This window comes from Trichosurus vulpecula, chromosome 4 (assembly GCF_011100635.1).
Source record: "Trichosurus vulpecula isolate mTriVul1 chromosome 4, mTriVul1.pri, whole genome shotgun sequence".
NCBI classification, from domain to species: domain Eukaryota; kingdom Metazoa; phylum Chordata; class Mammalia; order Diprotodontia; family Phalangeridae; genus Trichosurus; species Trichosurus vulpecula.
The window spans coordinates 398,921,324-398,948,838 of record NC_050576.1 but is presented as its reverse complement, the minus strand read 5'-3'; the positions used below and the strand labels follow the sequence as shown (position 1 = coordinate 398,948,838).

The 27,515-nt window shown below is 39.0% G+C and overlaps 1 pseudogene; it reads right to left on the bottom strand.

Moving 5' to 3' along the window:
- Positions 1-13,530: 13,530 nt before the first annotated feature.
- Positions 13,531-14,598, bottom strand: LOC118847315 (annotated as a pseudogene).
- Between the last annotated feature and the right edge of the window lie 12,917 nt (positions 14,599-27,515).

The following is a 27,515-nucleotide window of genomic DNA, read 5'->3' as shown; positions in this document are numbered from 1 at the left end:
CCAGTTAACTCTGAGCACACAGCTAGCTATTTCATTTGCAAAATTGCATCTTTCTCTTGATCACCTCTGGGGCAGGATGACCAAAAATATTTCCTATAGAATCTCTACTGAGTTCAAGGACCTCTTTCCAGTGCCTACCCAAATACTTTGAGAGTGGAACAGTGCTCCTTGGTGGGAAACTAGTTACTCTCCCCCAGAGATGCCTATTGGCATGTGTAGATATAAGCCCTAATCCTAACCCTAACCTCAAAAGAATCATATTGCCCTGGGATCCCCCTCACTCCCCAACCACTTCCTTGATCATAAGACAGAACCAGGTTGCTGCCCCAGTCAGATCTTCCCATACTAGCTACTTTCCACCTCTATCTCTGGGATTGAAAATTGAATTAATATTGTATTTGCTCCTGTGAAGGGCATGACAATCTATTGCCCTATGGCTCCATTAAGAATTCTTATGCTTCTGACTGAATCTCTTCCCTGACCACCTTTCCCTGATCCCATCAATGTCAGCTCCATGCTCGGGTGTTCCTTTCCCACTCTTCTCTATCCTTTTGTGCCCTCTGGAACCCTATTTTTGGTTAACAAATTGCCCTTCATATTACACCTAAATATTCCCACTGGACATTACCTTTCATATGTTTTGCATTTGTTTACATATATTATTTCCCTTACAATAGAATATTAATTCCTTGAAGACAAGGACTGTTGAGTTTTGCCTTTGTACCTCCGGAGTTAGCAAAGTTTCTAGCACAAAGTAGGTGCTTAATAAATGCTTGTCAACATACACTATGCCCAGGTGGGATTTATACCAGGAATGTAAGGCTGGTTCAACATTAGGAAAATTATCAGCATAACTGAACACATAAATGACAAAAACTAAAAAATTATATGATTATCTCAATAAATGCAGGAAAAACTTTTGACAAAATACAGCAGTCATTCCTCTTAGAAACATTAAAAAGCATAGGGATAAATGGAAATTTCCTTAATATGATATGTAATATCTATCTAAACCCATCACCAAGCATTATCTGTAATGGGGATAAGCTAAAAGCCTTCCCAATAAGATTGGGAGTGAAACAAGGATGCCCATTATCACTACTATTATTCAACATTGTGCTAGAAGTGCTAGCTATAGCAATGACAAGAAAAATAAATTGAAGGAATTAGAATAGGCAATGAGAAAACAAAACTATCACTCTTTGAAGACAATATAATAATGTAATTAGAGAACCCTAGAGAATCAACTAAAAATACTTGAAATAATTCACAACTTTAGCAAAGTTGCTGAATATAAAATAAGCCCGCATAATTCATCAGCATTTTTATATATTATCAACAAAGTCCAGCAGGAAGAGATAAAAAGAGAAATTTCATTTTAAATAACTGCAGACAATGTGAAGTATCTGGGAGTCTACCTGCCAAGATAACCCAGGAATTATATGAACACCATTATAAAATACTTTTCCCACAAATAAAGACAGATCTAAACAAGTGGGGAAATATTAATTGCTCAAGGCTAGGTTGAGTCAATATAATAAAAATGACAATTCTAACTAAATTAATTTACTTATTCAGCACCATACCAATCAAACTACCAAAAGTTATTTTATAGATCTAGAAAAAATAACAAGAAAATTCATCTGGAAGAACAAAAGATGAACAATGTTAAAGGAATCAATGAAAAAATATGAAGGAAGATAGCTTAGCAATACCAGATCTCAAAATCTATTTACAAAGCAGTAATCATGAAAACAGTCTGCTACTGGCTAAGAAATAGTGGGGATTGGTGGAATAGATTAGGTACATAATAGACAGTACAAAACTACTATAGTAACCTAGTGTTTGATAAATCCATTTTGGGACAAGAACTCTCTATTTAACAAAAAAAAAAAAAACATTCTAGGAAAACTGGAAAGCAGTTTGGCAGAAATGAGTCATAGACCAACATCTTACACCATCTACTAAGATAAGGTCAAAATGGGTACATGATTTAGACATAAAGGTTGATATCATAAGCAAATTAGGGGAGCATGGAAAATTTTACCTGTCAGATCTGTGGATAAAGGAAAAATTTGTGACTAAACAAGAAATAGAGAGGATCACAGAAGTAAAATGGATAATTTTGATGACATGAAATTAAAAAGATTTTGCACAAACAAAATCAATGCACTCAAGGTTAGAAGGAAAGAAGGAAACTGGGGGTAAATGTATGGTAAATTTCTCTGATAAAGACATCATTCCTCAATATATAGAGAACTGAGTCACATTTATAAGAATAAATATCATTCTCCAATTTATAAATGGTCAAAGGATATGAAGAAGCAATTTTCACAAGTCAAAGTTATCTGTAGTCATATGAAAAAAATGCCCTAAATCATACTGATTCAAGAAAACAAATTAAAACAACTCTGAGGTACCACCTCATACTGTTTGATTGGCTAATATGACAGAAAAGGAAACTGACAAATGCTGGAAGTGATATGGAAAAAATACATCACTGATGTACTGTTGGTGGAGTTGTAAATTGATCCAATCATTCTGGAGAGCAATCTGGAGCTATGCCCAAATTGCTACAAAACTATGCATATGTTTTGACCTAAAAATACCACTTGCTATATCCTAAAGAGATCAAAGGAAAAGGAAAAGGACTTGTATGTACAAAAAGATTTGTAGTAGTTCTTTTCCTGGTGGCAAAGAGTTAGAAATTTAGAGGATGCCAATCGATTGGGGAATGGCTGAACAGACTTATATGAACTGATACAGAGTTAAGAGAGCAGAACCAGGAGAACACTGTACACAGTAACAGCCACATTTTATGATGATCAACTGTGAAAGTCTTAGCTGTTCTTAGCAATATAATGAAATAAGACAATGCTGAAGGACTTAGGATGAAAAATGTTCCAGGCAGCCCAGGAATGGTAGGACAACACAGAATGGCCATGGTTAGAATTGGAGATGATGGCAACATCGTAAAGAATCTGTAGGATTATTGATAACGAACTTGGCCTACATCATAGTTCTGCCTTGAAAGGGGAGGAATATAAGGCCTAGACTCCTGTTTACCTGAAACTTTCATTGCAGTAAGTCACTCCTTTGCTCTAGTCTTAATGGGTTCTTCACATAGGGCCAATTCTGTCCAAAACACATGCATGTCTGTAATTTAGCATTGCAAAGAAAATTCTGAAGAGGGCAGGGATTGTCTTCATCTTTGAAATCCCCATGGCACCCTAGTCCAGTGCGTTGCACATAACAGATACTTAATAAATGTTTATTAGATGAATGGGAAAAATAGCTATTCTCCCATCAGAATGGAAGCTTTTTGATAGCAGGGAGACATGGTGATTTGGGTTCTTTTTTTGTTTTGTTTTGGGATTTTTTCAGGGTGCACTTTGTATCATAAGTGTTTAGCACAGTCTCTGGAACACAGTAAACAACTAATAAATGCTTATTGACTGGAATGACTGTTGCCTCTTATTCCCCAAATATTACCAACTCCTTGATTTAAAAAGCTCTGCATACCAACTTTGATTTCTAAGTAATAATGTAATTTCAAATATAGAAGATTTCTATTTATAGTGTCTGTCTAAAGTCATATTCTACATTGAGAGATATTTTCCTCCAAAAGCTTAAAGCACAACTTTGTTGTAGTAAAGCTTAGGTTGATTCTCATTACAACTATAATGCTCTATGACTAAAACCAGAGGAGCTGGGCTGCACAAAGTCCCAGGAGCATGTGTAATGTGTGCCCTGGAGCCTTCAACCAGCTTTCTGGCTCACAGCCATGCTGCCATCTAAATTGACCTTCTGCCCTCTGAGGAATGCTGTGTGGACTTGGAGTGTGTCCCTGGAGACTCTTTAATTGGGAACTTGCTTCCAAAAGTTTACACAGGCCCAAGGTTGCAGCAGTCCCTTGCTCCAGCTTCCCATCAGCACGACTAACTCAGACTGAAACCAGACATTACAGTTAGTAAAGTCAGTCCTGTACATAGACCTCCTGTTCCCAGATGCGTGAAGGCAGAGGGCAGACAAATGTCAGGAAGATGAAGCAGTCTTTAGTAAGGAATATGGAAACACTCAGAGAACAAGACCCTGTCACGTTTTTACCTAACAGCCGCAAGTCTTAGGCTGAGTTGAGGTAGGAAGTGAGTTGGGGATAAGGAATACATTTCATCTAACAAGGAGATTCCCAAAGACAACCAGTTTATGTTTATTTTCACAACAACCCTGTGATTTAGGAAAACTAAGAATTTGGAATGGTTAGTTACTCACCTAGGATTATGGAACTAATTAGTGACCAGAGGAGAGCTACTAGGATAGTGATGGACCTTGAAATCATACCATATGAGGGTAGTTTGAAGGATTAGGGAGTGTTTACAAGTCAGGACATGATCTATTAAAAAGGGCATGATATTTTCGAGTGGTGGGTGTCAAGGGGTTGTATTTGTTTTGCTTGACTCCAGAGGACAAAACCAAGAATAGTGGATGGAAATTACAAAGAGTAAGATTTAGACTTGATGTAAAGAAAAAACTTCTTAACAATTAGAGGTATGTCAAGGTGGAATGAGCTGCTTCATGAGGTAGAAGGTTGCCCTTCACTGGAGGCATTCAAACAAAGGATACATGACCACTTATTCATTATGTTATAGAGGAGATTCTTGTTCAGACACAGTTGTACAGAAGTTTTGTCTTCTAAGTCTGAGATCCTGTGAGTCTGTGAATTGAATTTCTGAAGGTTTAAATATTACAGCAGACACTAACAATGCTGGGATGCATTGTGACCCCTTATTAGACCTTACTCACCTTAGTCTCTCCTACAGCTTAGTTTCCAATCAAATAAAATGAGGCAACAGCTATATGGTGATAAAAAGTTTCAAGTGTATCTTCTGTTGAGTATGAAGCCACCCTAAAGCCTTAAATCATAAATGCCACAAGTATATTTTGATTGGATTTGACCAAATTAATTTGAATTGCTTAGGAATTTTACTCATTTTAAAATTAATGCCATAAAACATTATTTTAAAGTCATTTGTATGAGATATTGTAATAACAACCACACTAGTATACTCAGGATGGCTGCTAAAACAGGTTCTTAGATCTGCTTTACTAGGAAAGATAGCTGTTTCAGGGGTCAACAATCTTTTTAATCACATAAAATACAGACAGAGGAAATACAGAGAAGAGAAATAAAGACCAACATACAGGGCTATACTGCCTGAATAAAAGCTTTACATCTACCACTGAATTGAGAGAGCCTTTACCTCTGAGCAGTCAGGGAGCTCTGAACATAGGGCTCCTCAGAGTCTCCACCAGGGAATCACAACATCTTTCTCAGAAGGGAGCCCCCAAAGCAAAAGCTCACCTCTCAGAATATATACTCTTTCAGCTAATAGGCTCAGTACCTAATTAGAAATTAACAAAAGGTGTGTAAGCCTTCCTACAAGCAAGCAAGCCTCCTTTAACGGGCTCCACATGAGGCCTATTGATGGGCAAGGAAGATCTTATTCCCTATTAACCTTACAGATATCTTTCAGGTTAGAAACAAGATAAAGGTTTTTTCTCCCCTAAGGAAAAACAATTTATTTTAATGTTAGTAAAATGTGTGATGAAGTTTAAATAACTCACAAATCTATATTTCTTATTAATTCAGTGATTTATTCAAATGCACATACCTTATTAATTGGTTAATTAATTTAACAAATAATCTTTACAATCATTTATGTATAAAGTGCTCATTATTCAATAAGACTTAATTCCTAACCTCAAGCATATTTCTTTAGTAGGGGAGATAAAGAAAATTATTTGTATCTATATATAATTATAGTATAAGGCTTTAGGATCATAGACCTAGAATAGGAAGGGAACTTTAGGGATGAAGAAACCAAGGCTCAGAGAGGCCAAGTGATTCACCTAACATAATCCATATAAGAAAGTGGCTGGGCTAGGATTTGAACAAGGGCTGGGATTTGAACTAGGGCCCTATGATTAGAAATCTAGATCCCTTGATAAGTCATCTCAGAATCAAATTGATTAATAAAATTGAGTAGTTTCAATATCTAGAGTTAATTTCTGACCTAATTTACATGGTAGTGTAACCTGCATGGAAATTAACATAGTCCTTTGGAGACCTAGAGAAAACCTAGTATTTATTACTCTTTAGAGTTGGTGAAAAGAAAAGTACTTAGGAGGTTATTTGCCAAAAATATGACTGATTAGGAAAGATATAAATTGTAAGCTAATGGAATACAAAAGGAGAATGAAAATAAATTAGTTCCTTAACATTAAAAAGAATACTTTTATTTCTACTAAATATAGTCCTGGAAATGAATCATTTAGATTCTTAAAGAAGACAGTCCTGGCATACTGATAAAAAGAATGAGTGGGCTGTTAAAATTTTTATATGTAAAGTAAAATTCCTCCTCTCCCTTTACTATGAAAATGCACCATTATGATTTTGAACCTAACTGGAATTACCATTAAATCATCTTATTTGTTCTTTTTGTCAGGAATTCTCTGATTAGAAGAACAAGTATGTGTCAATCAACCCAAATTTCTATAGCCTACTGTGGTTTTTTACTTAGAATACTAAAGTTTGGAGCTAGGAGAAAACTTAAGGAAACAATGGAGATAAGAAATAGATTTAAATGAATTGAGTCTGCTGTGACTTCTATAGAAAATAACTATTGAATAAACTTTAGTGATATGATCTCACTGCAGCCTTCGCAAAGGTAAGGGTAATTTGTAAAATTTTGTCAAAGGGAAAAGAGACACCAGATTGTGGCCATTTGTTCAGTTTTGAATATGTAAAGGACCAAAGTAGATTGTAATGAAAGGCCAAAGGAAAAACACATCTGCCACCTTGTGTAAAAGTAGGTTATTACAATTTTTAATTTTTATTTTTGAAAGATGCAGATCCAATGCTATAATTACAAATTTATCCAATATCATAGGATATGAGTAGGTGTAGTTGAGTAAATTTTTCATAAGTGTACTGTTTAAACTGCTGAATGTTTTTAAAAGAAAACTATAATTTTTGAGTGAAGAAGTTTATTAATTATACTTTATAATCCCCTGCCTTACTAAATAAAGTACATTAGACATACTACTTAATGACTTGGAATTATCATTATAGATGTCAATAATTGTACTAAACAGTAATGGTTCTTAGGACTAATGATGTGTACCAGATTATTTGTTCCAACTCAGAAAGGAACAGACTAATAGAAAAAGAAGCATGAAATACTGAAAAGATTAGGAGTCAAAAGGCCTGGGTTCTAGTTCTAATTCTGCCATTAACTTGTTTTATGATCTTGGGAAAGTTCATCAGAGGCATACTTCAGAGATATTGTGGTTTGGTTCCAGACTATTGCAATAAAGCAAATATTGCAATAAACTGAGTCACACAAATTTTTTGGTTTCCCAGTGCATATAAAAGTTATGTTTACAATATTCTATAGTCTATATCTTTAAAAAATATATATACCCCTTAATTAAAAAATACTCTATTGCTAAAAAAAACACATGCTAACGATCATCTGAGCCTTCAGTGAGTCATAATCTTTTAGCTGGTGGAGGATCTTGCCTCAGTGTTGATGGCTGTTGACTGATCAGGGTGGGGGTAGTTGAAAATTGGCTGGGGCAATTTCTTAAATTAGGACAACAATGAAGTTTGCCACATCAGTCGACTCATCCTTTCACTCGAATACTTAGAAGCCATTATAAGGTTACTAATTGTCCTAATTTCAATATTGTGTCTCAAGAAACAGGGAACCCCCAGGAAAGGCAGAGAGACAAGGAAGGGTGAGTCGGTGGAGTAGTCAGAACACACACAACATTTATCAATTAAGTTTGCCATCTTACATGGTGTGGTTTGTGGCATCCCAAAACAATTCCAATAGCAACATCAAAGATCACTGATCACAGATCATCATAACAGATACAATAATAATGAAAATGTTTGTAATATTGTGAGAATTGCCAAAATGTGACACAGAGACGTGATGAGAGCACATGCTGTTGGGAAAATGGTGCCAATGGACGTGCTTGACACAGGGTTACCACAAATCTTCAATTTGTTAAAACAAACAAACAAACCAAAGCAAGAAAACCCAAAACAAACCAAAAACCAAGATTACACATACACACACACACCCTCCCCAGCCTCATCCCCCAGAATATCTGTGAAATGCAATAAAATAAGGTTTACCTGAATTATAACCCATTATTCACGTTATTCATCATCTAAGATCAAATATAAAATAGTCTCACTGGTTTTTGAAGTGCTGCATAGCCTGGCCCCTTCCCACCTTTCTAATCTTCTCATACTTTATTGCCTTCCACCTACTCTGCAACCCAGTGATACTCATTCCTTGCAAAAGATACTTCATCTCCTGACCCCTGGCATTTTCACTGGCTGTCCTGGTATTTGGAATTTTCTCCCTCCTCATCTCTGTCTCCTGGCTTCTCTGACTTTCCTTAAATCCCTGCTAAAATCCTACCTTCTAAAAGAAGCCTTTCCCAATCTGATTTAATGCTAATGCCTTTCATCCATATCATTGCCAGTTTGTCCTGTAAATATATTTTTGTATAGCTGTTTGTATGTTGTCTTGCCCATTAAACTGTGAGATCCTTGAGAACATGAACTTTTTTTTTGTTTGGTTTGGTTTTGGCCCTATGAATCCTCCACACAGTTCCTTGGCACATAGTAATGGCTTAATAAATGCTTGTTAAGTGACTGATTGAACCCTCTGCACTCCATTTTCTCTGCATTTAAATAAAAGAGTTTGAGAAAATGATTTCCAAAGTCCCTTGTAGTGCCAGGATTCTATGACCTTTCTGCTTCTTCTTTTTATTTATTTATTTATTATTTTTTAAGCCAGATCTTTTTCAATTTTTCTCTTGCTGTTGCTATCAGCTATCACTTCTAGGTAGGTCTGTTTCTAGCATTATGAGAGGGGAGAGAGAGAGAGACAGAGAGAGACAGAGACAGAAAGAGATAGAGAGACAGAGACAGAAAGAGAAAGTTCCTTCAGTAAGTCCTTCTAAAGAAGGTTCTCTAGTCCTTTCTCTGCCCTAGTTGTGCTCTTCTGGACATTCTACCTTATTAATACCTTTCTACCATTGTGGTACCTAAATAGAATATAGTACTCCTGATGTGGCCTGATCAAGGACAGTATAATAGAACTATTAATTTGCTTGTTTGGGACACTATTTCTTTCTCAATGCAGCCTAGAATAGTATTAACTTTTCTGGCTGCCATGTCATACTGTTGAATCTCATTGGATTTACCCCACTAAGATCGCCTCGCCTAATCCTTTTTGCAAGAATTGTTGCTTGCCCTCCTTTATCTCATACTTACAAAGATTTTTTTACAACACGTCTAAGACTTTACAATAATTTCGATGAAATTTCTTCTTATTCAATTCAGTCAATTGTACTGGACTACTGACAAAAATTTGGATCCAGATCTTCCAGATTTCATGCTAGCTCCAATCTTGACAAGCTCGTCATCCACGGCACCAAAAAAAAGATTTTTTAACAGTACAAGACTAAGGAAGATTGCTGGAGCACTTCACTGGGGGACTTCCTCTAAGTTGGTATGAAGCCATTAGTGACTCCTCTTTGGATCTAGTCATTCAGTGAGTCCTTAATCCCATTAACTGTACTATCAGCTATTTTAGCCAATATTCTTCCATTTTATCAATAGGCATAAAACAAAAGACTTTTGTCAAAAGCTTTGCTGAAAATGCAGGCATACTATGTGTGAGCATTCTTTGATCTGTCAGGATAGCTACACTATCAAAAAAGGAAGTGAAAAAATCAATCTGGCTTGACCTATTCTTGATGAAGACCCGGCCTTTAGTAATTACTGTTTCCCCTTTCTAAGTGCTCATATGCCAACCCCCTTAATCATGTGTTCTAGAATTTTTCCAGGATTAGAAATGAAATGCTTTGATCTAGAGCAGGAATCTATGAGCAAACTACGGTCCCAGAGCCAAATCCAGCCTGCCTCTTGTTTTCGTATGGCTACCTAGTTAAGAGTGGCTTTGACATTTTCAGATTTAACAAAATTTTTATTTTAAAATGTCAAAGTCATCCTTAATTGGCATACAAAAACAGGCAGCAAATCAAGATTTCCTGTGGAGAGTAGTTTGTTGAGCCCTGATCTAGGGGATCTAGGATCCATTCTCTCTCCTTTATGGAAAATCAGAATAGCATTCACATAACTCCAGTCTTACAGAGCTTCCCTTCTCCACAATCATCAATAGTAGCTCAACAGCGTCTGATGGTTTTTTCAGCCCCCCACAATGTAGTTTTTCTGGACTTGAAGACTTAAACCCATTGAGTTCAGGTGGCTGTTGTCTGATTATCCCCTCATTTGTCTTAGGTTTCCACCATTGCTAACCATTTGTGTTCTATCCTTCCCATTCTAGAGATCATTCTCTAAAGAGAAAACAGAGCAAAATAAGGTGAATAGTTGTGCTTTTCTACTCTGGTCTATTATCATCATTCCATCCTCCCTGGGCAGAGGTTCTATCCCTTCTTTGAATATCCTCTTGCCCCTAATAAAGTTTTTAAAATGACCTTTGTGCTGACCTTAGCATTCTTTGGTAGCCTGAACACATTCTGGGTTTTCACACTCCTGAAACTATTCTAGATGCCTACTGTTTTGTTGCTGTTTAGTTGTGTATATATTTGTTCTTCAGTTGTGTCCAACTCTTCGTGACCCCATTTGGGTTTTTCTTAGCAAAGATACTGGTGTGGTATTCTTCTCCAGTTCATTTTACAGATGAGAAAACTGAGGCAAACAGGGTTAAGTGACTTGCCTAGGTTTACACGGCTAGTGTCTGAGACCAGATTTGAATTCAGGAAGATGAGTTTTCCTAATTCCAGGGAGCCACTCTATCCACTGTGCCACTTAGCTGCCTACTACTGTTCTGTATTCATCTTTAGTTTGTAATCCCTGTTATCCCCTTAGACTAAGGTGATTGATTGATAGATAGACAGAAAGACAGACAGACAGATAGATAGATGGGTTGTGTTTGTCCTTTGTTTTCGAAGAGGACCATGACATCAGGAAAATGATGACAAGACTTGCGTTGACTTTGATTTGAGTGAGGGAGGGCTGTGCAAGGTCACCAGCCTCACTTTCTCCTCCAGAGACATCTGGAACCAGTGACCAGGTATTCATCAGGATGACTGGAGATGACCCAGGATGCAATGGGAGACCCTGGCCCTTTAAGGCTAAGACCTTTTCATATACTCATTGAGAGTGAGGTAGCACCCATTCAGTGAATGGGCCCCTTTAACTAGAAAAAAATCAAGCCCAGAGGGAAAGGGTTGCTGTTCCAGATTTCTCTCTGTTACCATTGACGTTTACTCCAAGCCAGGAGGGCCCAAAACACAGTCATTAAATGGAGCTTGGGCAGGGACCTATGGTGGTCCAATCTATGAGCTTCAGAGTGAACTGGGTTTAGGTTTTGGGAACGAAGGAAGGGAGGGAAGGAAGGGAGGGAAGGAAGGAAGGAAGGAAGGAAGAAAGAAAGGAACGAAAGAGGGAGGAAGGGAGGGAAGGAAGGAAGGAAGGAAGGAAGGAAGGAAGGAAGGAAGGAAGGAAGGAAAGACTCACTTCTTAAAGAGGCCAATTCACTGAATGGGTGTTACCCCACTCTAATTGAGTTACATGAAAAGGCCTTAGCCTAAAAGGTCCAGGGTCTCCCAATGCATCCTGGTCATCTCCAGTCATCCTGATGGATACCTGGTCACTGGATCCAGACGGCTCTGGAGGAGAAAGTGAGGTTGGTGACCTTGCGCAGCCCTCCCTCACTCAAATCAAAGTCAGCTGCAAGTCATGTCATCATTTCCCTGATGCCACAGTCCTCTTCAAAAACAAAGGACAAATATAACCTGTGAGTAGAGTGAGCTGCTTGAAAGGGAACCCAGCTAGTTGAGTAACTCAGCTTGTCCTCTTCCTCTCGCTCTCCCTCTCCTCACCAAAGGAAGGTAAATTTTGATGGCTAGAAGCTGCCCACTTAACTTGGGGTTTACTGGCTAGATTTCTTTCTTGCTTTCTCTTTCTTTCTTTCACAAAACCTTAAACATAGATAGATAGATAGATAGATAGATAGAAGTATTCCCCTCTACTAAGGATGTGTGTGCGTGTGTGTACACACACACACACACGCACGCGCACACACACACACACACACACACACACACAAGAAATTAAGTTCTGCTCGTTAGACCAGAAATTTATCAGTCTGTAATAACCTGTGGGGAACTGTGTCTTAAATGGATAGCGTTGCTTTCTTTTTGGCCTGGTGGAGAGGCTTTCCTGAGAGATGTAATGTGCCTAAGGAGACAGGGGTAATACAAGATGGTTGGTGGGGTATCTGAGCAGAGTGGGTGGGAGGAGGAGTAGAAGAGACTGTGAGAGGACAGGAGGCTGCAGGTGGGGCTAGTGTTTGAACAGAGACCAGGCCTCCCTTTCCCCACCAGAGCCCAATGAAAGCACCAGAAGCCCAGGTGAAAGGCACATCTGGATTTTTGCTTAACATTACCCTACAAAATGACTGATGCAGGTGATGCTGTTTTATCTGTCCTTTATTTACTTTCTCTCAGCAGAGAGCATGTTACACATAACCGTTCTTTAAAGTTTCCTTATGTTTTAATTTAAGTAGTACTGAATACTAATTTAGATAAAAATGATTGGTCATAGCTTCTTCTAGTTTGGCAACTCCATTATTCTGTATGGAAAGCCCAAAGGAAGAGGGCAGTAAAGCGTGTTATGCAGAAAGGACTCAAAAAAGAGACAGACAACAGACTCTCTGAAATGCTAAGATCTGACTATAAGAGAGAATATTATTAATTTTTAAAAATATTTTATAAATTTTCCCCAAAGGGAAAAACAAAAGAGCATGAATTTGGTTTCTATTTTCTTCTAGACCAAAACAGGAGCTCAAAGTAGCTCTGACTTTTTAGTGGAGCCTGAACTGCCAAGCCATATCTTTTTTACCTTCCCCATTTTTCTACTCCAGGGATTCTCTGAGAAATCCTTCTCTAGGGTGGAGCCAAGGGTATTGACTAGAAGCAGGAATGGGGAACCTGTGGCTTCAAGGCCACATATCGCCCTCTAGGCCCTCAAGTGCAGTCCTTTGACTGAATCCAAACTTAAATCTGTTCTGTGAAGTTTGGATTCTATCAAAGGGCTCCACTGGAAGACCTGAAGTACATGGGATTGAAGGGAAGGGGAACAGGGACATAGGGGAAGTGTTCAAGGAATTAGAAGGAGAGTGCCTAGAAAAAAGATTGGCAATGCCTACATTCTAAAAGTAGAAGGGAGAGGGGAGAAAGTACAGTTCAGGGACTGAGAGGCCTACTCTTTTCTCCTAAAGTAGTCTAGCAGGCAAACTTTTCTGCTGCAGTTAAATAACCTGATAGACACATTATTCCATGTGGGGGATGGCACTGGCTACAAATTACCTGCCCTAGCTTCTATCTTCTATGCATATCTTTTATTTTTAGCTATTCCAAATATTTTAATAAGAGTTCTCTGGAAGGCATTTAAAACACCAGTTTGTGAAGATAAACTCCTATGGAGAGAGAGAATATAAAATGCAGGTAGCCATGGAGCTGAGGAATTTTCTTGTTTTGGGGCAGGATTTGAGAGTCCACCGTTTTCTGCTCAGTCTTGAGCTGCTCTGTAATCTCGCATTTCTCTTTCTCTGTGTCAAAAATCTCTCCTTCTTGGTGTCTAGGTTTACGGAGCCTCTTTTTCTTGAAGTAAGCATCAGTAAGATGATCTGGAATTTTCACACCTGAAAGGTTAACCCTGGTAGAGGTGGCAACAGCAAATTTCTGATGGGTCCTTCTCAGAGGAACAAAGTTGATGGTCAGAGGTCCAGAGGTTAGCAAGCCACTAACCAGCTGCTACAAGAAAACCACTCACTTGCCCCCTTTGGCAGCCAGTGAGCATGATCAGAACCATGCCTGGCTTGATGCTAGCTCGAAGTCTCCTCACATGCTAGCCGAAGGGCTTTTTGCCATGACTTAGCAGGTTTCTAGGCACACCCTCAGTAGGGTAATACTGAGGCATTTTGCAAATCTTTACCACATGGGTTCCTCCACTCTTATCACCACCAACTGGCTTTGACATAGTAGCAGGCCCCTTCTCTTTCTTTTTCCTTTCAATCCGGGTTTTTGGTGCAGCATATTTCCGCTTGTCCATGGCTCTCCGGGAACACATTGCAGACCTGGAGTATCTACCAATCCCTCGGGCCAGGACTGGGTTCCTACTGCAGTGCTTTCGAGGCTTTTTCACCACCTTTTCAGCCTTTTTGTTTTCTTTTTTCTTTTTTGACCTTCTTTTCCTTTGGCTCCTTTGGGGGCTTTTTGTCTGCCATCTTGAGAGGAGGGAAAGACCTTTTTTAAAATATGAATTAACTGAAGAGTTTTCTATTGTTTCCCATTATACTCTTTGAGTAGCTCCCCTTTTTTTCTTCCATGTTAGCATCATTTCTGCTTTAGTCTTTAGAATTTCCTTACTGGGAGATTTCCATCTCTCTTGGGATGATCATGATGCCCTGGTTTTTCAACCATTCTCTCAACTCCATGAAATCTGTTCTCTCCAAATCTACAGTGCTTTTCAGATGATGATCAATTTTCCCCTCCTTCATTATCATGAATTTATGGCAGAGTTAACTTTCCCTTTAGACACTAGTCATTTTTATTTCAGGATCTAGGGCATCCTTACTGCCAGGTGTAGCTGCGAAAAGAGTCTTGGATTTTTATTCAGGAGGTCTAGGCAGGAATATCGGCTCTGCTATTTACTATCATACATATAAACCTTAGACAAATCACAATGTCTCAAATCCTTCATTTTCCTAGACTACGAATAAGGTGGTCGGATTAGATGATCTGAGGGCATTTTCCTTGGATGTCTTCCATGCCTAGAACTCTCTCCCTACTGGACATTTTGTCCTCCTTCACGTCTCAAAGTCTCATCTTCTGCAAGAAACCTTTCTTAATCCTCCTTAACCTTAGTACTTTGAATTATCTCCTATTTTTATATGTGTATGTATAAAATTGGTATATAGTTGTTTGCATGCTGCCCCTTTCCCCCATTAGACTTTAAGAGCAGACACTACTTTTACCATTCTTTGTATCTCAGTGCCTGGCACATAACAGTCATTTCATAAATGTTTGTTGATTTATTTCTTCTATACGTTTTCTTTGTCTTCGTTGAGATAATTTGTCTCTTGATTTCTCCTTTTCCTCCAAGTCTGTTACGCTCATCATTATTCCTACTGATCTTGACTCTATGATCTGTTAGTTCAATAAGGCTCCATCTTCAACCCTTCTGGAATCCCTCATTTCCTCTATCTTCTGTTTCTTGCTGCCCACCTCCACTAACTTCAACAATCATCCTCCACTCCCAATACCATGCTGCCAAATCTCTTGGATATTTGGATAGTGGACACGAGCACTGGAAGAGGAGAATAATAATTCTATCGATCTGTGGCATGATATTGATGGGAAATTAGGTCATTTCCCATTATAATGCTCATGGTAAGTATTTGCAGAAAGATCATCATGAAAGTAATTGTAGCTCATACAACAAAATCTCTTACAGAAGATGAAGAGGTAGAGAATTTTTATTAAGGATGCTATTAGATCCCTAATAGATAAATGGTCAAAGGATATGAACAGTTTTCCAAAGAATGACAAAGTATTCACAATTACAATAAAGTATGCTCCAAGTCATTAAGAATAAGAGAAATGCAAATCAAAATAATCCCAAGGTTTCACCTTACACCCTGCAAATTGGCAAAAATTACCCCAAAATGTCAACAGCTAGCATTGTAGAGGTTGTAGAAAGACAGACACACCAAGACACATAATGAGTGCTTTATGAATGCTTGTTGACAATTTGATTGGTCCAAAAGAGCAGTCCCAATAGGGACAATGGGAAGGAGTTGTAGAAGCAGAAAGAATTAGTTGGTTCCTCCTCACTAGAAATCTTAATGTGGTAGCTGAAGGATCATTTGCTTGAGGTGATTGCAGAGAAGATTCCTGTATACAGATGGGCTGGACTAGGTGGCCTTTGGGATCTTTTCCAATTTTGAGATTCTGAGATTTTGGGAGGTCCTATATCTAGTACTATTTAATACCATGACATTGGGCAAATCTTTAACCTCTCTGAGCTTCTTTTCTGTAAAATGAGAATAATATCCTATATAATCTTTTTGACAGGGTGGTTGAGAAGGTCAACTGAGATCATAGCATTATAGAGGCAAAGTGGGAAGATACTTTAGAAGTCAATCACTTCAGGTTCTAAATGTGGAAACTGTGGTGTAGGGGAGGTGAATTGACTTGCACAGGATCAAGCAGATAGTAAGTGGCTAGATGGAATAGTGTGTAGAGTGCTAGATCTTGAGTCGAGAAGACTTGAGTTCAAATTTGGCTTCAGACGCTTACTAGCTGTTTGACCCTGGGCAAGTCACTCAACCTCTCTGTGCCTCAGTTTCCTGTAACTAGAAAACAAGGATATCTGTAAAATAAGACTAATAACAGCACCTGCTTCCAGGGGTTGTTTTGAGGATAAAGTGAGATAATATTTGTAGGGTGCTTTGCAAATCTTAAAGTGCTAAATAAATGCTAGCTATCATTATTACTGTTATTGTTATTATTAAGAATCAGAAATGGGACTTGAACACAAATTCTTTGACTCCAGACCACACAATCTTTCTCTCTTCCCAAACATACAGCTATACGGTGGAAATCTGACTTGAATTCAGATCATCTAACTAGCTCTAGTGACCTTTCCCCATGCCCTTTGTTTTTTTATTACTACTTTAGTATGGACGGTAAGAATAAAGTTGTTGCTATTTTCTTCCTTCCTTTTCAGTGACATCACGGGTAGTGTCTTGATTTGGGTTTGAATTGGATTTTTTTTTAATTTAAATTTATTTATTTAACATATTTAGTTTTCAGCATTGATTTTCACAGTAGTTTGAATTACAAATTTTCTCCCCATTTCTACCCTCCCTCCCACTCCAAGATGGTGTATATGCTGGTTGCCCTGTTCCCCAGTCAACCCTCCCCTCTATCACCTCCCTCCCCTCTCATCCCCTTTTCCCTTCCTTTCTTGTAGGGCAAGATAAATTTCTATGCCCCATTGCCTGTGTATCTTATTTTTTAGTTGCATGCAAAAACTTTTTTTTTGTTTTTGAACATCTGATTTTAAAACTTTGAGTTCCAAATTCTCTCCCCTCTTCCCCTCCCACCCACCCTCCCTAAGAAGTCGAGCAATTCAACCTAGGCCACATGTGTATCATCATGTATAACCCTTCCACAATACTCATGTTGTGAAAGACTAACTACATTTTGCTCCTTCCCAACCCATCCCGCTATATTGAATTTTCTCCCTTGACCCTGTTCCCTTTTCAAAGTGTTTGTTTTGATTACCTCCACCCCCATCTGCCCTCCCCTCCATCATCCCCCCCCCTTTTATTTTTTTTTATCTTCCTCCCTCTTCTTTCCTGTGGGGTAAGATACCCAACTGAGTATGTATAGTATTCCCTCCTCAGGCCAAATCTGATGAGAGCAAGGTTCACTCATTCCCCCCTCACCTGCCCTCTCCCCTCCTCCCACAGAACTGCTTCCTCTTGCCACCTTTATGCAAGATAATCCACCCCATTCTATCTCTCCCTATCTCCCTCTCTCAGTATGTTGCTCTCTCATCCCTTAATTTCATTTTATTTCTTTTATATATCTTCCCTTCATCTTCAACTCACCCTGTGTCACACACATATATATATACACATAGACATATACATACATACACATTCACTTATATATATATACATAAACATATATATATATGCATATTCCCTTCAGCTACCCTAATACTGAGGTCTCATGAATCATACAGATCATCTTTCCATGTAGGAATGTAAATAAAACAGTTCAACTTTAGTAAGTCCCTTGCAATTTCCGTTTCTTGATTACCTTTTCATGCTTCTCTTGATTCTTATGTTTGAAAGTCAAATTTTCTATTCAGTTCTGGTCTTTTCACTGAGAAAGCTTGAAAGTCCTCTATTTTATTGAAAATCCATATTTTGCCTTGGAGCATGATACTCAGTTTTGCTGGGTAGGTGATTCTAGGTTTTAATCCTAGCTCCATTGACCTCCAGAATATCGCATTCCAAGCCCTTCGATCTCTTAATGTAGAAGCTGCCAGATCCTGGGTTATTCTGATTGGGTTTCCACAATACTCAAATTGTTTCTTTCTGGCTGCTTGCAATATTTTCTCCTTGATCTGGGAGCTCTGGAATTTGGCGACAATATTCCTAGGAGATTTCTTTTTGGGATCTATTTGAGGAGGCGGTCGATGGATTCTTTCAATTTCTATTTTGCCCTGTGGCTCTAGAATACCAGGGCAGTTCTCCTTGATAATTTCTTGAAAGATGATATCTAGGCTCTTTTTTTGGTCATGGCTTTCAGGTAGTCCAATAATTTTTAAATTCTCTCTCCTGGATCTATTTTCCAGGTCAGTGGTTTTTCCAAGGAGATATTTCACATTGTCTTCCATTTTTTCATTCCTTTGGTTCTGTTTTATAATATCCTGATTTCTCATAAAGTCACTAGCTTCCACTTGCTCCAATCTAATTTTTAAAGTAGTATCTTCTTCAGTGGCCTTTTGGACCTCCTTTTCCATTTGGCTAATTCTGCCTTTCAAGGCATTCTTCTCCTCATTGGCTTTTTGGAGCTCTTTTGCCATTTGAGTTAATCTGTTTTTTAAGGTGTTGTTTTCTTCAGTGTATTTTCCAGTATTTTTTTGGGTCTCCTTTAGCAAGTCATTGACTTGTTTTTCATGGTTTTCTCGCATCCTTCTCATTTCTCTTCCCAATTTTTCCTCTACTTCTCTAACTTGCTTTTCCAAATCCTTTTTGAGCTCTTCCATGGCCTGGGACCAGTTCATATTTTTCTTGGAGGCTTTTGTTGTAGGCTCTATGACTTTGTTGTCTTCTTTAGGCTGTATGTTTTGGTCTTCTTTGTCACCAAAGAAAGAATCCAAAGTCTGAGACTGAATCTGGGTGTGCTTTCGCTGCCTGGCCATATTCCCAACCAACTAACCTGACCCTTGAGTTTTTCGGCGGGGTATGACTGCTTGTAGACTAACGAGTTCTATGTTCCACGTTTGGGGGGGAGGTGCCAGCTCTGTCACCCCAGCACTCCTCCTTCCCCAAGAACCCCCAGCCGGAACGGGCTTAGATCTTCGGCAGGCTGTGCACCCCTGCTCTGATCCGCCACTTAATTCCTCCCACCAGGTGGGCCTGGAGCCGGAAGTAATAACAGCTGTAGCTGCCCCACCTCCGCTGCCTCCGGGGCTGGAAACCGAACTGGGAACTCCTTCCACTCCCGCAGCTTTTCCCACTAACCTTCTCTGCAGTCTTTGGTGTTTGTGGGTTGAGGGGTCTGGTAACTGCCGCAGCTCACATATTCAGGGCGCTAGGGCCCCCTCCGCCCGGCTTCTGCTCTGGATGTTCCACACCGCTCAGGCTGGGCTCTGCTCCACTCCGTTCCCAGCTCCGTGTGGAATAGACCTCACCCAGAGACCATCCAGGCTGTCCTGGGCTGGAGCCCTGCTTCCCTCTGCTGTTCTGTGGGTTCTGCCGTTCTAGAATTGGTTCAGAGCCATTTTTTATAGGTTTTTGGAGGGGCTCAGCAGGGAGCTCAAGCTGGTCCCTGCTTTCCAGCCGCCATATTGGCTCCGCCCCTGGTTTGAATTGGATTTAAGTGAGGCAGAGTTGCTTGAAGTTATCAGCCTCGCTCTCTCTTCTAGCATCACCCAAATCCAGTGGCCCAGGATATAGCGTATCACCTTGGCTTCTCTGATGCCTGACCAAGCTTTAAGCTCTGTTTTACAAAAAAATTATAAAGTGGTCATTACAGACTGTCATCTGAGGCAATGCTATAAATTGTAAAGCCCTGTACAAATATAAAATATTCTCAACTCTGGTCCATTGTTACTTTGTTTTCAAAGAGCGCTGTTTTCGGAGTATACTAATCACTATTATTTCTTAGAAACAGAAAGAATTTACTTTTAGAAAAGTCTGAAAAGAAGTACTATGAAATTACTTCCTTTCAATTTAATGAGGAAAGCAAGTCTTCCAGGAATTTTGCCAATTTGCTCATGAAATTATAGTTAATATTAACTTGAGATGTTTTTAGAAATAGTAATTAAGGCAAAAAATGATAAACCAAACAATACATAAGGAAATGAATATTGCATAAAGAAACAAATATTCAATTGAAGGAATTAGAATAGGAAAAGAAGAAACTAAATTGTCACTTTTTGCAGATGATATGATGATTTATTTAAAGAATCCTAGCGAATCAAGTAAAAAACTACTTGAAATAATAAACAACTTTAGCAAAGCTGCAGGATATAAAATAAACCCACATAAATCTCAGCATTCCTATACATTACTTACAAAGACCAGCAGCAAGAGATAGAAAGAGAGATTGCATTCAAAATTACTGTAGACACTTTGGGAGTCTATCTGCCAAGACAAGCCCAGGGCTTATATGAACATAATTATGAAACACTTTCCACACAAATAAAGTCGGATCTAAATAAATGGAAAAATATCAGTTGCTCATAGTTAGGCCAAGCTAATATAATAAAAATGACAATTTTACCTAAATTAATTTTTTTACTCAGTGCCATACCAATCGAACTACCAAAAAATTATTTTACGGAGCTGGATAAAATAATAACAAAATTCATCTAGAAGAACAAGAGGCCTAGAATATCTAGGGTATTAATGAAAAGAAATGCTAGGGAAGGTGGCCTAGCCACACCAGATATTAAACTGTACTATAAAGCAGCAGTCATCAAAACTACTTGGTACTGGCTAAGAAACAGAGGTGTGGATCAGTGGAATAGGTTAGGTACACAAGATGCAGTAGTCAATGACTATAGCAATCTACTCTTTGATAAACCCTAAGAATTCAGCTTCTGGGCTAAGAATTCACTATTTCACAAAAACTGCTGGGAAAACTGGAAAATGGTTTGGCAGAAACCGGGCATAGACCAATATCTTACACCATATATCAAAATAAAGTCAAAATGGGTTCATGGTTTAGGAATACTGATACTATAAGTAATTTAGGAAAGCAAGGAATAGTTTACCTATCAGATTTATGGAAAAGCAAAGAATTCATGACACAACAAGAGACAGAGAGCATTACAAAATGCAAAATAGATAATTTTGATTATGTTAAATTGAAATGTTTTGTATTAAAAAGTCAATGCAACAAAGATTAGGAGGGAAGCAGAAACTTGGGAGAAAATCTTCACAACCAGTGTCTCTGATAAAGGCCTCATCTCTAAAATATACAGGGCACTGAGTCAAATTTATAGGAATACAAGTCATTCCCCAATTGAAAAATAGTCCATTTTCAGAGGAAGAAATTAAAGATATCTATAGGCATATGAAAAAAGGCTCGAAATCACTGCTGATTAGAGAAATGCAAATCAAAACAACTCTTAGGTACCACATCTCTCATGTCAGTTTAGCTAACATGACAAATCAGGAAAATGATAAATGCTGGAGAGGATGTGGGACAATTAGAACACAGTTACATTGCTGGTGGAGTTGTGAACTCATCCAGTCATTCTGGAGAGCAATTTGGAACTATGCCCAAAGGGTTATAAAAATGTTCATACCCTTTGACCCATCAATACCACTTCTAGGGTTGTATCCCAAAGAGATCACACAAGTGGGAAAAGGACCCATATGTACAAAATTATTTATAGCGGCTCTTTTTGTAGTAGCAAAGAATCGGAAATCAAGGGGATGCCCATCCATTGGGGAATGGCTGAACAAGTTGTGGTATATGAATGTAATGGAATACTATTGTGTGGTGAGAAAAGGGGATGATACAGATTAAATAATAACATGGAAAAACCTACATGATATAATGCTGAGCAAGCGGAGCCGAACCAGGAGTACATTATACACAACCACAGATATACGGATTCTGTGATGACTAACCATGATAGACTTTGCTCTTATCGGCAACACAAGGTGCAAAGACAACTCCAAAGGACTCATGATGGATAGAGCTACCTACATCCAGAGAAAGAACTATGAAGTATGAATGCAGATTGAAGGCACACTGTTCGCTCTCCTTTTTTTCCTTTGTTTTTTTTTTCTCTTTCGTTTGTTTTTGGGTTTTTTTCGTTTCATTTCTTCTTTCTCCTGATTCATTCCATTGGTCATAATTCTTTTTTACAAGATGATTATTGTGTAAATAAGTTCAATGCAAAGTTATATATAGAAGATATATCAGATTCCATGCCATCTTGGGGAGGGAGGCGGGGAGAGGGGGAAGAAAATCTGGAACTCAAAATTATGTGGAACTGAGCGTTGTAAACTAAAAATAAAAAATTTTAAGTACAATGAAAAAAAGAAAAAAGGAAAATAAAAAAGAAACAAATAATTCTTTCCTGCTTGTTCCAATATTCAATCAGTTGGGAAGTTCTGGTGTTTTTATTTTTAACCTTAGTAACATCTCTAGGATTTTCTCTTCTTTGACATTGCAACTACCCTGGCTCAGGCCCTCCTCACTTCATGCCTGGACTGTCGCAGTAGCTTCTAGTTTCTGACTACTCACCTTCCACAATCTGTCAAACTTATCTTTGTAAAATGAAAATCTAACCATATCACACTCCCTCCCCTATTCAATAAACACTGGTGGCTTCCTCTTAACGCTGGGGTTAAATATAAAACGGTCTATTTGGATTTTTAAAGTCCTTTATGACTTGGCTCCTGCGTACCTTTCCAGCCTTCTTACACCTCACCCCTCCACACACCCCGAGATCCAATTGACACTGGGCACCTTACTGTTCCTTACACAAGACACCCCATCTCCTGACTTCAAGCTTTTTTTTTTAACTGGCTGTCCCCCAAGCCTGGAACTCTTCCTCCTCATCTCTACCTTCTGGCTTCACTCAAGTCTCAGTTAAGGTCCCACCTTCTGCAAAAAGCCTTTTCCAATCCTTGTTAGTCTTCGTACCCTCCCTCTGCAACTAGTCCTGATTGATCCTGTATGGATCTTGTTGGCACATCATCGTTTTCATGTTGTCTCCCCCATTAGACTGTGATCTCCTTGAGAGCAGGGACTGTCCCCCCACTGCTGCCCTTTTTTTGTGTCCTCAGCACTTAACACAGTATTCCACGAGCTGCAGGTGGTCAATATATTCTAACTGGCTAACTGACTTTAACAGAACTATTGAGTTAGCAATAAAGACTTCAGGATTCTCTCCAGGATTGCTGTAGTAAAACAATATTTTGTCAGGAGATATTTATGTATATACTTACTGTTCAGTTGTTTCTGACTTTTTGTGACCCTGCTTGGGGCTTTCTTGACAGAGCTACTAGAGTGGTTTGCCATTTCCTTCTCCAGCTCGTTTGACAGATGAAGAAACTGAGGCAAACCGGGTTAAATGACTTGCCCTGGGTCACATAGTTAGTAAGTGTCTGAGGCTGATTTGAACTCAGATCTTCCTAATGCCAGGCAGGTGCTCTATCCACTACACCATCTAGGTGCCCTGTTTATGCCTTTACTTGTGTGTGCGGTTGCATCCTATTATGTCTGCAGATTCACCCTTTTTCTTTACCCTTTTTGGTGCCTGTTTAGATTTTTCCACATTTGTTTCTGTCATGTTTGCACAGTTTTATGAAACAAAGCTTCTAGAACCAGCTGATTCTACAATCAGCCATAACCTTTTAGGTTTAGATTTTTGAAAGTCACTATATACTCATAGTACAGTAGAAAAAGCACTGGCTCTGGAGTCAGTGGGCCTGGTTCAGATCCTGCCTCTAATGTTCATTACCTAGGTAACCTGAATACCCATCTCTTCATCTACAAAATGAAGATGGCTTCTGAGGTCTCTTCCAGCTCTAGGTCTGTCTATGAACCTATGACCCCAAGATCACAATGTAAGACACCATGTCAACGTGCAAAGAACATTCAATGAGAGTTCAGAGGGCCTAGGTACAAAACTCCAGCTCCACAACCTATTGTTACCTATGTGACTTTAGATAAATTTACTCTCCCTCCCTTCACTCCCCACAGGGTCCTGGTTTTCTTGTCTACAAAAAGAGGGGGTTGGACTGGAGGATCTCAAAGGATCCTTCCAACTCTATGTACTATGATCCTAACTCCAAAACACTGATCCTATAAGCTGCTAGCCTCACGATATTGGTCTCATGATCTGCACTAAGAGATTTTTAGTTCCTTGAGGACAGGGCATATTTCAATTTTGTCTATTTATTCCCAGCACTGGAACATAATAAGCACTTAATAAATGCTTGTTGATTGATTGATGTTGAAGACATAGTATGTCTGAGATATGAGTATGTCTTATTAGATAACAAAATAGAACTCTTCAAATTGCTAATCTTCAATATTATTAGTAAATTATATTTAAGTTGGACAGCTAAGTGGCACAGTGGATAGAGTGTCAGTCCTGGAGTCAGGAAAACTCTTCTTCCTGAGTTCAAATCCAGACTCAGACACTGCCTATCTGTATGATCCTGGACAAGTCACTTAACCCTCTTTACCTTAGTTTCTTCATCTGGAGAAGGAAATGGCAAAAAACTCCAGTATCTTTGCCAAGAAACTCCCAAATGGAGTGACAAAGGGTCAGTCACAACTGAAAATGACTAAACAACAAATATTTAAGTTATATGTAAATAATGAGTTAAAAAACATAAACCAAGCTACAATAAGTTATCTTACTTGATAAAATTTATCTGATTTCTAGTCTTTTCCTTATAGGTTTAATGAAAGAAGTCTCAGACTCTTTTTTTTCCTCTAACCTATTTGGTTCAGTGACAAACTACCTGGGCTTAACTCTTCAAATTCTTTGGTTTTCCTGGAGAGCAGAGTTCCCATAACTCCTCTTTTAGCTATATTTATTGGCATCTTCATCTCTTCTCTCTCAAAATGCTAAGAAAAATCTACACAGCAGGTTGTAGAGGGAAAAGTCCCATTTGCTTTCTAATACTATTCTCTAAGATTGATTCTTATCTTTCCTACACATAGCAGAAGCAAAGATTATACATTGTGATGCTTTCTCTCCTACCTGTCTTACTGCTGCTTCTCAGTTCTTTGCTCCGTCATTATCCACATCATAACTGTTATTTATACTAAAGTTCTGTCCTGTGTCCTCTTCTCCCCACTCCCCACCCCACTCTCTTCTGTGCGCACAAATGCTCTTTGTCTTTCTCTATCCCTCTGTCTGTCTGTCCGAGGATATATATTGAGTGTTAAAGAAGAACTAGCACCTCTCATGTGAGGGCTTTTTGATCCTTTTTCAGGGCTGCTCATTCATGTTGAGTGTTCAACCAGTCACCCAACTCACCTATGGCTCCAAGAAGCTGTAGCATATGCAGTGACCTCACCTTCGTTAAACTGTCTCAGCAGTTGGGCTAAACCAGGTTAAGGGTAACTGACGGACCTCAAACCCAGCAGTGAGTTAGGGGCGTGTCTACCCCAAGAATGTGAAGACTTGCCCCCAGTGGAATGGGTGGATCAGAGCAATTTGTTCCAATGGCCTTGAAGGAGGGTGCAGTAATCGTTGCAGAGCATTTAGAGCTTGGCCAGACATCGATGTCTTGACTTTCGTCCTGCCACTGGACTTCTGGAAGAGAGTGAGGCTGATGACTTTGTGCAACTCTGCCTCACTTAAATCCAATTCTACCATAAGTCATCATGCCATGATGTCATTGATTCTCTTTGAAAACAAAGGACAAACAATAACTCTCTCACTTGGCTACTTCATCAGCTCCTATAGGCTTAATTACTCTCTCCATGTAGATGAATAACAGATCTATATACCTAGCTTCACTCCCTCTCCTCAATATCACAACCTGCCTATTGAATATTTCAAACTGGATATCTTATAGTCATCTCAAACTTAGTATGTCCAGAACAGAACCTACTGTCTTTCCTCTGAAACCTGTCTTCTAAACTTCCCTGTCACTGTCCAGAGCACAGCCATTCTTCCAGTTTCCAAGGCACACAACCTTGGCATTATCCTCTACTCAATCTTATTCACCTACTTTTCAAATTAGTAGCCATATCTCATCATTTCTATCTCCCCCCAAATCTCCCATATATGTCTCTTTTTCTTTGTTCATGCAGCTGCCATCTTAGTTCAGGCCCTCATCATCTCTTTCCCCAACTATTGCAAAGCCTCCTAATCATTCTCCTTTTCTCAAGTCCTACTTATTCCACTTTATCTTAAATTCAGCTGCCAAAATTATTTTCCTAAGGGGCAGTTCCATCTATGTTACTCTCTTGCTACATAAACTCTAGTGGATCTCTATCACCTATAGATTCAAATATAAACTCTTCTGTTTGACATTTAAAGCTCTTCATGACCTGCCTATCTTTACAGCCTTAGTACACATTACCCTCTTCCACATACTCTACAGTCCAGCTTTCTTATTATTCCTCACACATGATACTCCATCTCCCATCTCTATGCCTTTGAGCTGACTGGCATGTCTCCCATGCCTGTAATGTATTTCCTTCACCTCTTGGAATCCTTCATTTCCTTCAAGACTCTGCTCAAGCACCATCTTCTGCATTAAGCCATTCCTGATCCTCCAGCTGCTAGTGCCCTTGTTCCCACAGGAACAAATGTCTCCTTTTTAGACTATAAGCTCCTTGAGAACAGAGACTGTTTATCTTTGGATTTGTATCCCCAGAGACTAGCACAGTGCCTGGCATGTAGTAGCTCCTTTAAAAAATTCTTGTTGATTGACTTACAGATCTTAATGCTTCATCAAGAAGCTCCATGAACTCTGTATGTCAAATAGAAAATACAAGTGTACATTCTCTCTAAAATCACAGAATCTCAAGGTTGGAAGGAACCTCAGAGGCAAGCTAGTCAAATCCATTCCTGAATAAGGATTCCCCCTACAATGTTGCCAAGTAGCAATCCAGTTTCTTCTTGAAGATGTCTAGAAAGAAGAAACCTACAGCCTTCTGAGGCAAACTTTCCACTTTGGGATAATTATCATTAATAAATTTTTCCTTACTCTGAACCTAAAGTTGCCTCTTTGAAACTTCCCCTCATTCCTCCTAGTTCTGGCTTCTAATTTACCCTTTTCAATGCATGGCTTGGAAGACTTTCTTTGGGTGTGTGGGGGCGGGGGGAGAGAAACCCCCTCTTCAGCCTTGATAATCATGGTTACTACTCATACACATGACCTACCAGAACCGGCCCAGGGTCCTACAATATGGGGATTTTCCCTGTTTAACCCTTCATGACTACCAAGGGTAAAGAGGAGAAGATTTCTCTCCTCATCACCACCTCCCTGCTACAAGAGGACTGAAAGAAAGTGTTTCAAGCCGTACATTGAAGAGAGAGGAAGAAAAAAAGACAGAGAAGAATTTATTTCTTCTTTTAAAGACAATTCAGTGAATAG